This window comes from Aythya fuligula, chromosome 3 (assembly GCF_009819795.1).
Source record: "Aythya fuligula isolate bAytFul2 chromosome 3, bAytFul2.pri, whole genome shotgun sequence".
Lineage (NCBI taxonomy): Eukaryota > Metazoa > Chordata > Aves > Anseriformes > Anatidae > Aythya > Aythya fuligula.
Window position 1 is genome coordinate 110956150 of NC_045561.1, and position 12706 is coordinate 110968855.

The window sequence follows — 12706 nt, forward strand, 5'->3', positions numbered from 1 at the left end:
CAGAAAGTTCAAGTAAACTGGGAAATGATTGATTAAGCCAGTGATGAAAAGAGCATAAGGAAAGGCCAGAAGAGGAGTAATGAGAGATTTTACCTGTGTAGATATAGAGCAGAATGGAGCATATAAAGTGAAAGGAATAAAGCTGGAGATATATGGAGCCTGATTTATAAAGGTGCCCTGATAGGTTTGTGTGTTCATGACCCATTATGCTGCTGCAGGCACACTTCACACACAGCCTTAGCAGTGGGTTAAAAGATCTCTGTAAGCTGGCTGGGCTGCACCGCTCAGGCTGCTGTCCATGCCTGTACTTGTGTATTTTTTATCTGCTGTCTTTTAGTAGCACAGAGAAGTCCAGCTAAAACCAGTTTTTATTGAAGATCTCCACAGCTTGATACTCTTTTTCCTTAAACTCCCTTTTTTATCTAGAGCATCCAGGGAGACATTTTTATAGTAGAAGACATAGGCAGAGACTCAGGTTGTGCTACTGTGACTGTCCTGGTTACAATGGCTGACCTCAGCACATCTCCTTCTGTAATATTTCCTCCTTCTGCAAGGCTCCCAGAAGAAGGTAATGCAATCTTATGCAGTCAGCAGCAGAGATATTATGTTTCTGTGACACATTTTTAAATAAATACAGAAGATGTTTGTAAAGCAGAGACCAGATAGTTATCATTGGTTCAAACCTAAGCTAGCTTCATCATCACCATTCATCTGCACTAAAATATGAGAGGGCTGTTTCTTTTTGAGAACCTGCACAACCATCTAGTCTTTGAAATAATGTTTTCCGTATATTGTGAAAGTCCAGGTCTGAGACTTTCTTTTTAAATTATAATGAGAACAAAGCACATATGAAAATCAGAAACCTAACCTAGACTTCCTCCCTAGATGCTGTAATGCGAGACTGTTCAGACTTTGACTAAATTATTTTGGTATGTCTTCTGCTCTGAGTTCACAATTTTTCATTCTCCTTGAACATCTGTATTAGATGCTTTTTATTGCTCATAATCTGATGATATCTCAGAGTTCATTAGGAGGCTGTTTCTAACATTTATGAGCCATTTTGAAAAACAAATCTGTGTCTTCAAAAATATATTTTAAAAGGCCATCTAGTGTTAATATGGCTATTAAATATAGGGAATAAACACTCAGTTCTGTAGAGAGTCACATGTACTAGGACAAACAAAAAGCACAGAAAACAATAGAATCACTGATTGCAAATTTACCCTTAGGAAGGTCAGCAGTATAAATAACAAAACTAGTTTCATTCTAGAAAATGTACCCAGCATTATTGGTTTTGGATCATGTAGCTATAGGGTTTTTTTCCTATTGATTTTTGTCTCAGCTTTGACTGCAGCCCAGGAGTCAGTTGGCTAACCTGCTATGCAAAGCTATAACTGCACTATACATAAGTCCCATTCAGGGTCTTTTTCCTAGATGTGAAGACAGTTGACTACAGATCTTGTTTTCTACTCCCCTATGTTAAAGGGCCACTGCTGATTACCACAGAGCTCTGGGCTGGAAGATTGTTGGCTATTTCTCAGGACAAGTTCCAAATTTCAATTTCTTTCATTAACCATCTTCCTTCCATCTGGCTCTAATGCTTATACCCCAATGTGGTCTTTATGGGCTTTGCAGCACCTAGGGCAATACAGCTTTTCTTTTTGGCAGCCAGTAAGAGGCATGGACTCTTTGCCTGCCTTTACTTCTGCATGTCATATTAGTATAAGCTAGTGTAATTGACTGTAGCTGGCATATGTTGCCAATGTTGTTCAGCTGGCACAGTGAAGGGACTTCCTGAAGAAAAGCGAATTTTTCCACAGTGTTTTCAAGTCTGCCCATGTAAACTTATAATTGCCTGGAACCTGTATGTTGGAGCAAGGCTCTGACCAACAGGCTAGCAGATCTCACACTGTTCTAACAGATGTAGATGAGCAGAGACTGCCAAGTGAGTGTATTTGCATCAGTTGTGTTAACTGAAGGCATAATTTTCAGCTGAAATGGCTACTTACAGTTTAGATACCTTTAGGGTTAGCACTGTTTTTCTTCCTTTTGTGTTTTTTTTTTTTTTTTTTTAAACTCAACACCTCTATAAACTTTGAGCTAGGTGATGTCTTGGAGTGAAACAGGGCATTATCATGGAAAAGTGCCTTATCCTTTTCAAATGTGCCTTCCCTCTTTTCCCTCTTTAATTCACCGTCTGAAACTAACCAAGACAATCTTCTGCATTCCTGCCGAGCTTCATCTGACGAGGTCAGCAGACTTGTTCTCTGCATTTTTTTCTGCACAACAGGGGTACTCACAATATATTGCAGCCCCCCGGTAAGGGTGATACTACATGGATTCTTAAAAAGAAAAGCATGTGTGCCAATTTGGTTTGAATTCTTTGAACACATTGCTGGATTGTTAATGCAGGGGAAAAGGATGGTCATATAATCTGTCTGCATTTCACAACTGCTCCTGGTGCCACATGACACTACAGAGAGATTTCTTTACTAAGTCAGAGAGCATATTACAAAGGGTAAATGCACTGAATTGGATTAAAAGCTGGCTTGTAAAGAGGAAATGGTTTGTGCTGGAAAGAGCGGACAATTCAGGATGACGAACAGTAATGACAGGGTTGCTGCAGCAAAGCTCAGTATTAATAACACTGACAATGATGCATATTAATAATAATACTTTGCGCTTCTATAGTACTTTGTTTATTCAAAATACTTTACAAACATCTAATTAATCATTATCTAATTAAGAATGACTTTGAAGGGGGTTTGGGGGCGTGTATGACAATATTTAAAATGTGCCTTTGTTTGATAATGACACAAAATAGGAGGAGGGCAGCAGCCACAAAGGCACAGAGCATACACATTCAAAATGTTTTGGATAGATGAGGTTTATGGTCTGATAATTGGCTTATGCAGTTCAGCACAGAGAAGTATAAAGTAATGAGAGAAGGGAGGATCAAAACTATCCACAGAGACTATAGCCTAAAATGAAGCACAATACAAACCAAGAATAGACTTGGACGTGATAATGGATAATGCAGTAAATCCCTCTTTACAGTGTTTGGCAGAAGCAGAAAAGGCCTTGGGATTTACATTGTATATATAATCAGTGTCCTTTTCTGTTAAATAGGGCAGTAATGAGACTACATTAGCAATAGTGTGCACTTCTGGTCTCCTTAAGCCAAATTCCCTACTAATTTACCTGTCGCACAGCCCTTTTAAAGTCATCAGAATTACAGGGACTATAATTTGGCCTCATATTGTTAGTGTTGATCTTACTGCCAAAGAAATTCAAGGCCTAACCATGATGTTATTTAGTTATGGACCAAGTCCATAAGCAGAGAGACAGGTCAACATCTGCTGAAGCTTGTGTCAGTGACTTGTCCATCTCCTCTCACAGTGAACTGGAATATGTCTGGAAGAGCTAAGGGAGCTTCAGCAGCTCACATCACTGTATTTCATGCAAATTCAGAATGTTCTACCTTCTGTAAGATTATGGTAAGGGGAAAGTGTTAAAAAGGGACATGGTCGTACAGGGAGCCAACACAATATATAACCAAGCATGACAGCTGATTCACAACAATGTAAATTAATATTCAAAGATGTTGAAAAACAAATGATACTGAAGTTTGGAAGATCACATGGCTGTCTTAACCACTTTCAGCCCCCCACACCACATTCACTCAAATCCCTCTGAATATTGCAGGAACATTTGGTATTTGGAGGAGACAGCATATCTAATGAGTATCAGCTGAATCAACTCTACTTATTATAGAAAGGACATTGCTGATAATGAAAAGGCACAGCAAAGGCCATGCAAAATGATTAAGGGTCTGAGTGCATAAGTTATGAAGGAAGATTGGCTTATAGTAAAGAAAAAGAGGCTATCTTAGAAGTATATATGACTCTGAAGGGATCAGATAGACACCAGCAAGGTGATTAGAATAGTAATTAATTTTTTTATAATACTGATGTTTATGTTAAACATGTGGAGGTGAAGCAGCTTTCACAGGAAGTGAAAGGAGGAATTCTCGGCAGAGTTGTTGGTGGAAAATAAATCCACAGAAGAAAAATCTAATGAGCACATGGCAAACTTCTTTCAACCTAGAAGAGCAGTGTACTTGGTTTGTTAGAAGAAAAGGATCTACTTTCTGAGTGAAAAATGTATGACGTGTGCCAATTTTCTTTCTTTTGTCTCAAACTATCTCACACTTCTGTAGGTTAATTCACACTTCTAGTCATGTATGCAAATTAAGTATTTATACCCTGCAGGAATAGCAATGTCAGCTGGCTCTACCCACAGCTGAAGTATTGTGTAAATATAATTACTGCTACTATGGGACACTCATATATCTCAAACTCAGTTTTCCCTCAGCAGGTTACAATTACTCTTTGTTATCTGTACTTCTACTGCACATGGATGAGAATAGACCCTTAATGTAACAGGTTAAACAAAATAAATTTTTCTAGGCTCACTGTTGGTTTCACTCCTTACCAGCTGCCTTCTTAATCTCTGATCTCACTCATATTTCTGTACTTTTTATTTGACCTCAGCAACTAGTTGCTTTTCCAGAGGAATATAAGGACCAGACTACATTGGTGGTCCATTCCCCCTACTGCTGTAGAGTGAATGTAACCTTTTTGCTTAAAAGTTTAGGCAACTTGGCTCCCTCAAAACCTAAACATAGTTAAATTCATTTCTTTATTGAAACATTATTTAGAAAATAAAAATAAAAATAAAAATAAGGAATCTTACAACACAGCATGATTCTATTCGTATACTTGAACATGTATATTTAATCTTTGAGCATTCAAAACCAAAAAAACATAGTCCAAATGTTGTTACAGAGCTAAAATACTTATTCCAAAATCTCTAGCAAGAAGTTAGAGACAAGAAAAAATATTAATGAAGTTCAGCAAGTTTGAATTCTTCATATCCCTCTTTCATAGCAAAAGGGTAGATTAAGGGAAAAAGTCATGCAAGCTTTTTAGGAAAAAGAAAAAACAAAAAACAGTAACGTCAGGTAAATGAATTTGGGGCTGTCATAGAAAACTTGATAATATGGTTTCTAAATGATTCATTTGGTAATGTGCAAAGTATGAATAGAGTCTCTAACCAAAGTGTGTGTCCAAAAATTTGACATGCACCTGGCATCAAAAGACATCCTGACAGAACAACTTAAAGGTTCTCATCTAGAAGAATAAAATTAAATTAAATTAAAAAATACATAGCAATTACCACACTGAGAAATTCAGAAGGAGAAAAAAAATACATTAACTTTCCCACTAGACAAGATCTTAGAAAAATATGAAAACTGATACAGTCTACCATGCAGGCAGTGCCATTTATCAAATCCAGGTAAAATGATAGTGAAGCCAAGAATACAAGCTTGCCTTTAACTTTGTGTCATTTTATTAGACCTCATCCATTTTGAATTGTTATTGAACCATATCAAAAGCAAACTTAGCATTAAAATTACCTTTTGCACAACACAAAGAAATGGAACAGTTTGGACTGAACAGTTCATGTGTAGAATCTGTTATCAACAAATCTGAACTTCCAAAGAGTATTTTAATGTACTTAATTGTAAAAGTGTCTTTCTTACTATGGCAGCCATACAGTGGCACAGGCATCATATTGTTGCTTCTGTGCTTCAAGGCCAAGTCTTGCCTGAGCTTACCATTTTAGCTTTTTGAAAACACAATGACCTGAAACAAATCAGATTTCATCCTGGAGTTAATCACTCAAATGTTTTTGTTGGGTTACAATAAAATACAGACCAACTTGACTAGGTGTAATGATAGGTGTAATAGGTATAATATGATGTCTGTTTGAGTACATACATACACATAAATTGTTTGAATAGCTTTTTTCCTGTTCTTTTTCTCCTGTTTGTCCCTAGTTTCAGTAAAACAAGTTCTAGACAAAAAACATCTTGGTTAAAAAAAAAAAAAAAAAAAAAAAAAAAGCGTAGGCCATTAATCTTAAGATTAAAACCTTAGTGGGTTTTCTTAAATTTCCCAGTGGAATTTTTAAGACCTCATATTTTTAAGACCTCAAATTCTAACCCTGTTCATTTAAGGTAGTCTGAAAAAGAAAGAGATAAATAATTGACTCTTCCATATCCCTTTCCAGCTCTCCCATTTACCTGGTCCAAAAAAAAAAAAAAAAAAAAAAAAAAATACTCAGGAAGGATATAGACAGTGCTGGAAAGAAAATCTAGCGGTATTTTTTTTAAATGCACTACAGAAAGGAAAACACAGTGGTGGCCCTAATAGCCAACAGGAGAGAAAGAATGTCCTTCCAGCAAGAGAGGCAAGAGAGGCTGAGGATATACCTGAAGACTAGATAAACTTATTCATGCTTAAACAATGAAAAGAATGCCAAAGGTCTACAGATACATAAAAAGAACTGAAAGAAATAAGATTGTAAGGAATAAGGTAGCTGTAGTATACTGGTGTTGGGAGAGACTTTCTATCATGTCAACAGCAATACAAGTTTGCTGCATCATTACTGCAACAAGAGATGCATACACAGAAAACAATATTCGTATGCCTGACCACTATTTCCTGCATGAGAAAGAAAGTCAGATTACAAGCTTTGTCATTATTTCTGAACTGTGAGAAGAGCTAACAGTGCATGATCTATTAACAGTGACATCACTCAAATATAGAGCGAGAGGCTGCTACTAGTTCTAATTTGCTTTAAGTAAAACCATAAAACACAGTTTTCTGTGTCTGTCCATTTATATACTAGCATGTGGTCTCTTTATTTGTCTTTCATCATTTTCCGTATATATTTTTTCTTTTAAAATGGAATAAAAACACTGATTTAAAAAGCTAACCTTACACTGAAACCTTGAAGTACAGAACCCAGTTCTTGAAGAAACTCTGGATTTATGTATTTAAGAATGTCATATTCTAAGGGGATTTTAATTTACTTTCATCATATGATCCATTTTCATTCTTCACATATATACAGCATTAGTACTAGCTGCTAGGAGGTAAAGAATGAGAGCAAAAGGAGAGAGAATTTGGCTTGCGGGAGAAAAATATTCAGTTTATATCTGAAACGAAAAGGAGTCAAACTGACAGATTCTGAGGTTGTCATGAAGGCCAGAAGCTTCAGAGAAGAATTCTTTCACATCAGCAGTGGCCAGAATTTGCAAAACAAGCTACCAATTACCTCTTAGATTTTCTAGAAACAACATTTGTTCTCGTAATGTATATGGAGATAGGTAATTGAACTGAAATTAAGAAGCTCTTTCAAAAGTTAGACTTCTCTAACTGTTTTGCATGGTTGTGTTAGTGTCCCTCTGGCTTTCTGCTGAATCCAAACAACTTAGTTCCTTTGTTTATAAAATGTTACATGTACCAAAAGATGTACTGTTTTGTTTTAATGTGACAAGTAGCAAATGACAGTGCTCTGGGGAATTCCAAAGAATGGAAAACAAACACAAAATGCTAATGTGTTTCTCCCTTGCCTTTCCAGATTAGAGGATCTTCCACAGATAGTTTGACTGCTATAGCACTGTAGAAAATTTTGATAGACTTACAGACTCATAGAATCATTTGAGTTGGAAAGGATATCTGGAGATCTTCTCATCCACTTTTCAGCATAAAGCAGCAACAAAATAAAGTAGGTAGAAAGAGCCCATTGGTCATCTGGGTACTGAATATTTCCAATTTTGATTTAATAAATCAAAATATATATGGTTGTAAACTCTATACATTGAACCCCACCATCCCCCTTCACTTTTTCTTCTCCAAGTTAAGCAAACCAACTTAATCAGCCCCATAGAAAAATGCAGCCATGTGAACCTAATGAGGTTCAACAAGTCTAAGTGCAAGGTGCTGCACCTGAGTCAGGGCAATCCTGGGCATAAGGACAGACTGGGAGAAGAACTCATTTAGACGGACTTGGAAGTTCTTGAAGGATGAAAAGCTCAATATGAGCCAACAGTGCTTGCTTGCAGCCCAGAAGGCCAACTGCATCCTGAGCTGCATTAAAAAAGAAGTGGACAGCAGGCCAAGGGAGGTGATTGCCACCCTCTACTCTGCTGTTTAAGACCCCACTTGGAGCACTGCACAAAAAAGATGTTGATCTGTCAGAGTTCCAGAGGAGGGCTACGAAGTTGATCAGAAGGCTGGAACACCTCCTATGAAGAAAGGCTGTGGGAGCTGGGGCTGTTCAGCCTGGAGAAGAGGAGGCTCAGGGGAAACCTCATTGCAGCTTTTACCTAAATACCTAAAGGAACATTATTCAAAAATAAATAAATAAATAATTAAAAACATGGAGAACAAATTTTTGCTTGGGCAGACAATGACAGGATGAGGAGGAATGGCTTTAAACTAAAAGAAAGGAGATTTAGATTAAATGTTATGAGGAAATTCTTCACTCAGAGGGTGGTGAGGCACTGGCACAAGTTGCCCACAGAAGCTGTGGATGCCCCATCCCTGGAGGTGTTCAAGACCAGGTTATTTGGGGTTTTGGGCAACCTGATCTAGTGGGTGGTATCCCTGCCCATGGCAGGGGGTTGGCACTAGATGATTTTTAATTCCCTTCCAATCTAAGCTGTTCTATAATTCTATGATTTCACCTGTCATATTCCATAACTTGCTACCATCATAATGGCCCTTCACTGAATACTTTCTACTTTGTTCATATCACTTGTACTGAGGGCCCAAAATTTATCACAATCTTCTTTTTCTTGGTTCATGTGGCAAGATAACAAAAAGGAAGTAAGTATTTTGCAGATAATGACATTATGCCTCTAATGGGCACCCTGAATTTCATCTCAGGAATAGATCTTTGGAGACGTATATATCCTGATATAAGAACAAGCCAACACTCTCATTATTGAGGTGAGAGGGAACAGCCCTCCATCATTAGTTTTAGCTGCTGACATCAAAGCTCTGCAGTGATGAAAACTCTTGTAATTTTTCAGTCAGAAGAGTAGAACAGCTGAGTGATTTAAGTTTTACTACCTAAATTGAGTAAAGCAGTAAGATGGACCATTTAGTTAGGTGACCAAAAATGGCATCAACAGAATGAAATATAAAATAATCCATACCTAGAGATATGCAGTTCTGCAGATCAGTGTGGGAGGTACTGCATTGTTAAGTGACCTATAGACACCTCTTGTTTTTAAGACAGTCCTACTGTAACATAGAATTACATCAGTATACACAGGCCTAAATAGAGTAAATTTTATATATATATATAACGTGAAAACTTTCTGCATCAAAATTCATCCTGTTGATGAAACTTCACAGAAGATGAAGTTTTGTCTCAATTGAATGTGAAATGATTAAAAGTCTTTTCCTGTGATATTTTATTTTGTTCCATTATTTCTCATCACTAGAATGTGTAAGGTCAGTGTCCCGCCACTGCATAAGCATAAATCTTAAAAAAATAAAAATAAAAAAAAATAGTTTTATCTTGGTGGTCTAAATTCTATCGTCTCTACACTGTGTTCATTTTAAGTCCACTGACCACAGTTTCCAATCATGAACTCCAACCAAATGTACTCTCAGTGCTTTGACACATTGGCTTCACCTCAACATTATATTTCAGTGGCTTGCTATGTGCGTGCATGTGGGGACAAAGGGGAGGGAAGGGAGTGAAAACTGGACAGCTTTAGCATGCTACTAGAGCATCCAAGCCTGAAGTCACAGTGTTTAACACTTGGAATGGGATGGTCAAGCAAAACACGATCACTTTCATCTGGAATCTGGGAATAAAGCCAACTCAGATAAAATGGGGGGAAAAAATGACTAATCTGACAGCTGTGGAAAAGCACAGTGATAGCATATGTCAAGCAGGCCAAGAATTTAAAAACAGTACTGCAAATGAAACATGCTTGCACCATACACTGGGGGTACATACAAACAACTAGACAGAGATACAGATAAAGACATTTCAGGGTTTGCACCTAAAACATGATCCTCACATTCTGTTGAGAATGTAACTTCATTTCCTGTTACGATTTTTACTTTTTTTTTTTTTTTTTTCAGATAGGAGCATTTGAAATGACTGGTCTCTCTCCTCAATATGGAAAAAAATATAAATAAAATAAATTAAAAGATAAAAGGACTTGCTTGAAAACCTAAAGGGAATCTTCCAGATTTCTTAATCAACTGTTCTCCTGCTTCTGCTGTGCAAGATGCCGTTGCATGGTTCAGGCAATTTTGCAGAAAAGACACTGTACTTGAAAGTTCTCCAGCAGGATTCTCCATAAGTTTATTACTTTATGACATAGAAGCTCGATTATACAGTAAAACAACTTCAAAACTGATGCAACATAAAAAAAAAAAAACAGTCTTGCTGTATCATCTCGCAGTGTTATGAGATAATGGCACTGTCAACATCAGCCCCAGCGGAAGAGACAGCTTTGTGACAGTGTGAGGCAGTGAAACAGGCCATGTCCTTCTAAGGCTGGAGATTTAGGGAAGAGAGCCTGGGATTCAGGTGCCTTGATGATGAATGGAATGAACAAATTTGAGAGAAAAAATGAAATATATGGCAGCTGCAGAGTTCAGCCTATGGTAATTCTAGTATTTTGCTTAACACAGCAGTCTGAGGGCTCATAATAACAGAAGGACTTCAACAGGAATAAACTGTGTGCTGATTTTATTTTCTAAGTGTGAAATCCCAAAAGGGAGTCAAATAGGCTTTAAATTATTAGTTGGTGAGGTACATGATATGGGTGTCCTTGCTTTACCTGTAATAGCTTTTAGATATGCTTGCACTCCACTGCACTTAATATATCAGCTTATTCTTTGATTTATAATCTTGTTTTATACAGAAAGTATTCAAGAAACATAGAGCTGAAAGAATGGAATGAACCTATGTTTTGAATTTTCCCACATTTCTTTTTCATTAAGGTAGTCATAACATTATTCCTTTTTAATACTGATTCAGCAAGTACCTCCTTGAGACCAAAACATATCAGATAAGGTAACTTGGAGGTTCCTTTAACTAAGATGAAGTTTGCATGCATGATCATACCTACTGCAAGGAAATAAGTTCATTTCCAACAATTTTCAGACTATTTACTAATTTGTTCTATTACCTCGTATAGAAGCATACATGTCTTCCTGTAGGGAATTATTCCATCTTTTCACAGTTTGCATTGTTACGTAGGCTTTCCTGCTACACAACCATTTTATTTTCCCATGATTTTGCATTTTGTATGATATTCCCCAAAAAGATTCACAGCTGTGTTTCTCTTCAAATCTTTTTTTGTAATACATTTCTACTCTTTCAAAATGTCTTTGTAGCTTGTTCTGCACCCTCCATGACATTGACAGTATCACCTCTGACTAATATATCATTCTAAAGCTTGTAGATCACCATGCTAACCAATATCAGCTTTAACATTTGTCTCTAGAGCATCCCAATACCTTCCACTTTCTGACTGAATATATGATCCCTAGTTATCTTTTTTAGAGGGCCACTTTTCAGCTTATATGGTAATTTCTCAAATAAATCAGTTTTATTTAACTTTCCTTTGTTTTGTTATTGCTATTACTTTTTTTGAAATAGATTTGTAACAAAAACAAAGGGGGGGGAGGAGAATTTGATCCTGTTTTAACAATACTACATCTTCATCAAATTCATGGAAAAAAAAAATCAATATATATATATGTTTAAAAAAGAAAAATGGAAACTGAATTCAGAATGAAACTTGCAAGTATTAGGAAGCTCAAAATCAGCCAGCAGTGAGTCTGGCTGGAACCAACATTGTTTGACATGGGGTCAGTCCTTGATCTCTTTTCACAGAGACCACCCCTGCAGCCCCCTCAAATGCCTGAACCATTCCACACAAAACCAATATAAAGTCTCATTCAGTGTTGATATTGTTTTAAATGCCAGTAAAACATCAACTATCTGGGAAACAGAAGGACTCCAACAGAAAGATCCTAGATACTCCAGAACTTCAAAATATAATGTTCCTAATAAGGTCTGTAGAGAAACTCCAAATATATGTTCTTCAGATATTATGATTTGTTTGGTGCCTTTTTCTGTACACATATTTTTCCCTGGAAAACCATAATGAATGCAATGACGACATCTGCTTTCATTTGTTTATTTGCAGTATACAGTGTTTTGCACCATTAAAAGGCTGTGGCTCTTCAGTGAAGAGAAGGCTCTAGCGAGGAAGGACAAGAAACTCTCCCAGGAAAAAAAAGTTGAAACTGGAAATGTGTTATGGTCCAGAGAAAATTCTAGGGAGTAGAACAGGGACAACAAAAGTAACTGAGGCCACTAAGATAAAAGACTTTTTTCATGCTTTGCTGTACTGGGTTTATGTGGCAAGGTTTTGGTAGTGGGGGGGATACAGGGGTGGCCTCTGTGAGAAGAAGGTAGGGACCACCTCATGCCAGTGGCAGACCCACTACTGCACAACAAAACAGACCCACTGCAGAACAGAGCTGAGCCCATCACTGAAATCTGTAACACCTCTGTGAAGTTGTATTTAAGAAAGAGCATCATATGCTGGAGGGAGAGAAATTCCCAATGCTGTGCAAGCACCATTCAGCTATAGCCAAACAATTGGTGTGTTAACAGCACTGTTTCAGCCACGGAAACAAAGAACAGCACCATGCCAGCCAGACCCGGCACTACATGCACCCCTTACTCCACATCCTTTTCATCCTGCTCAGATCCTACATTGTCTGCTGCATCTAAGTATCCTCCAACC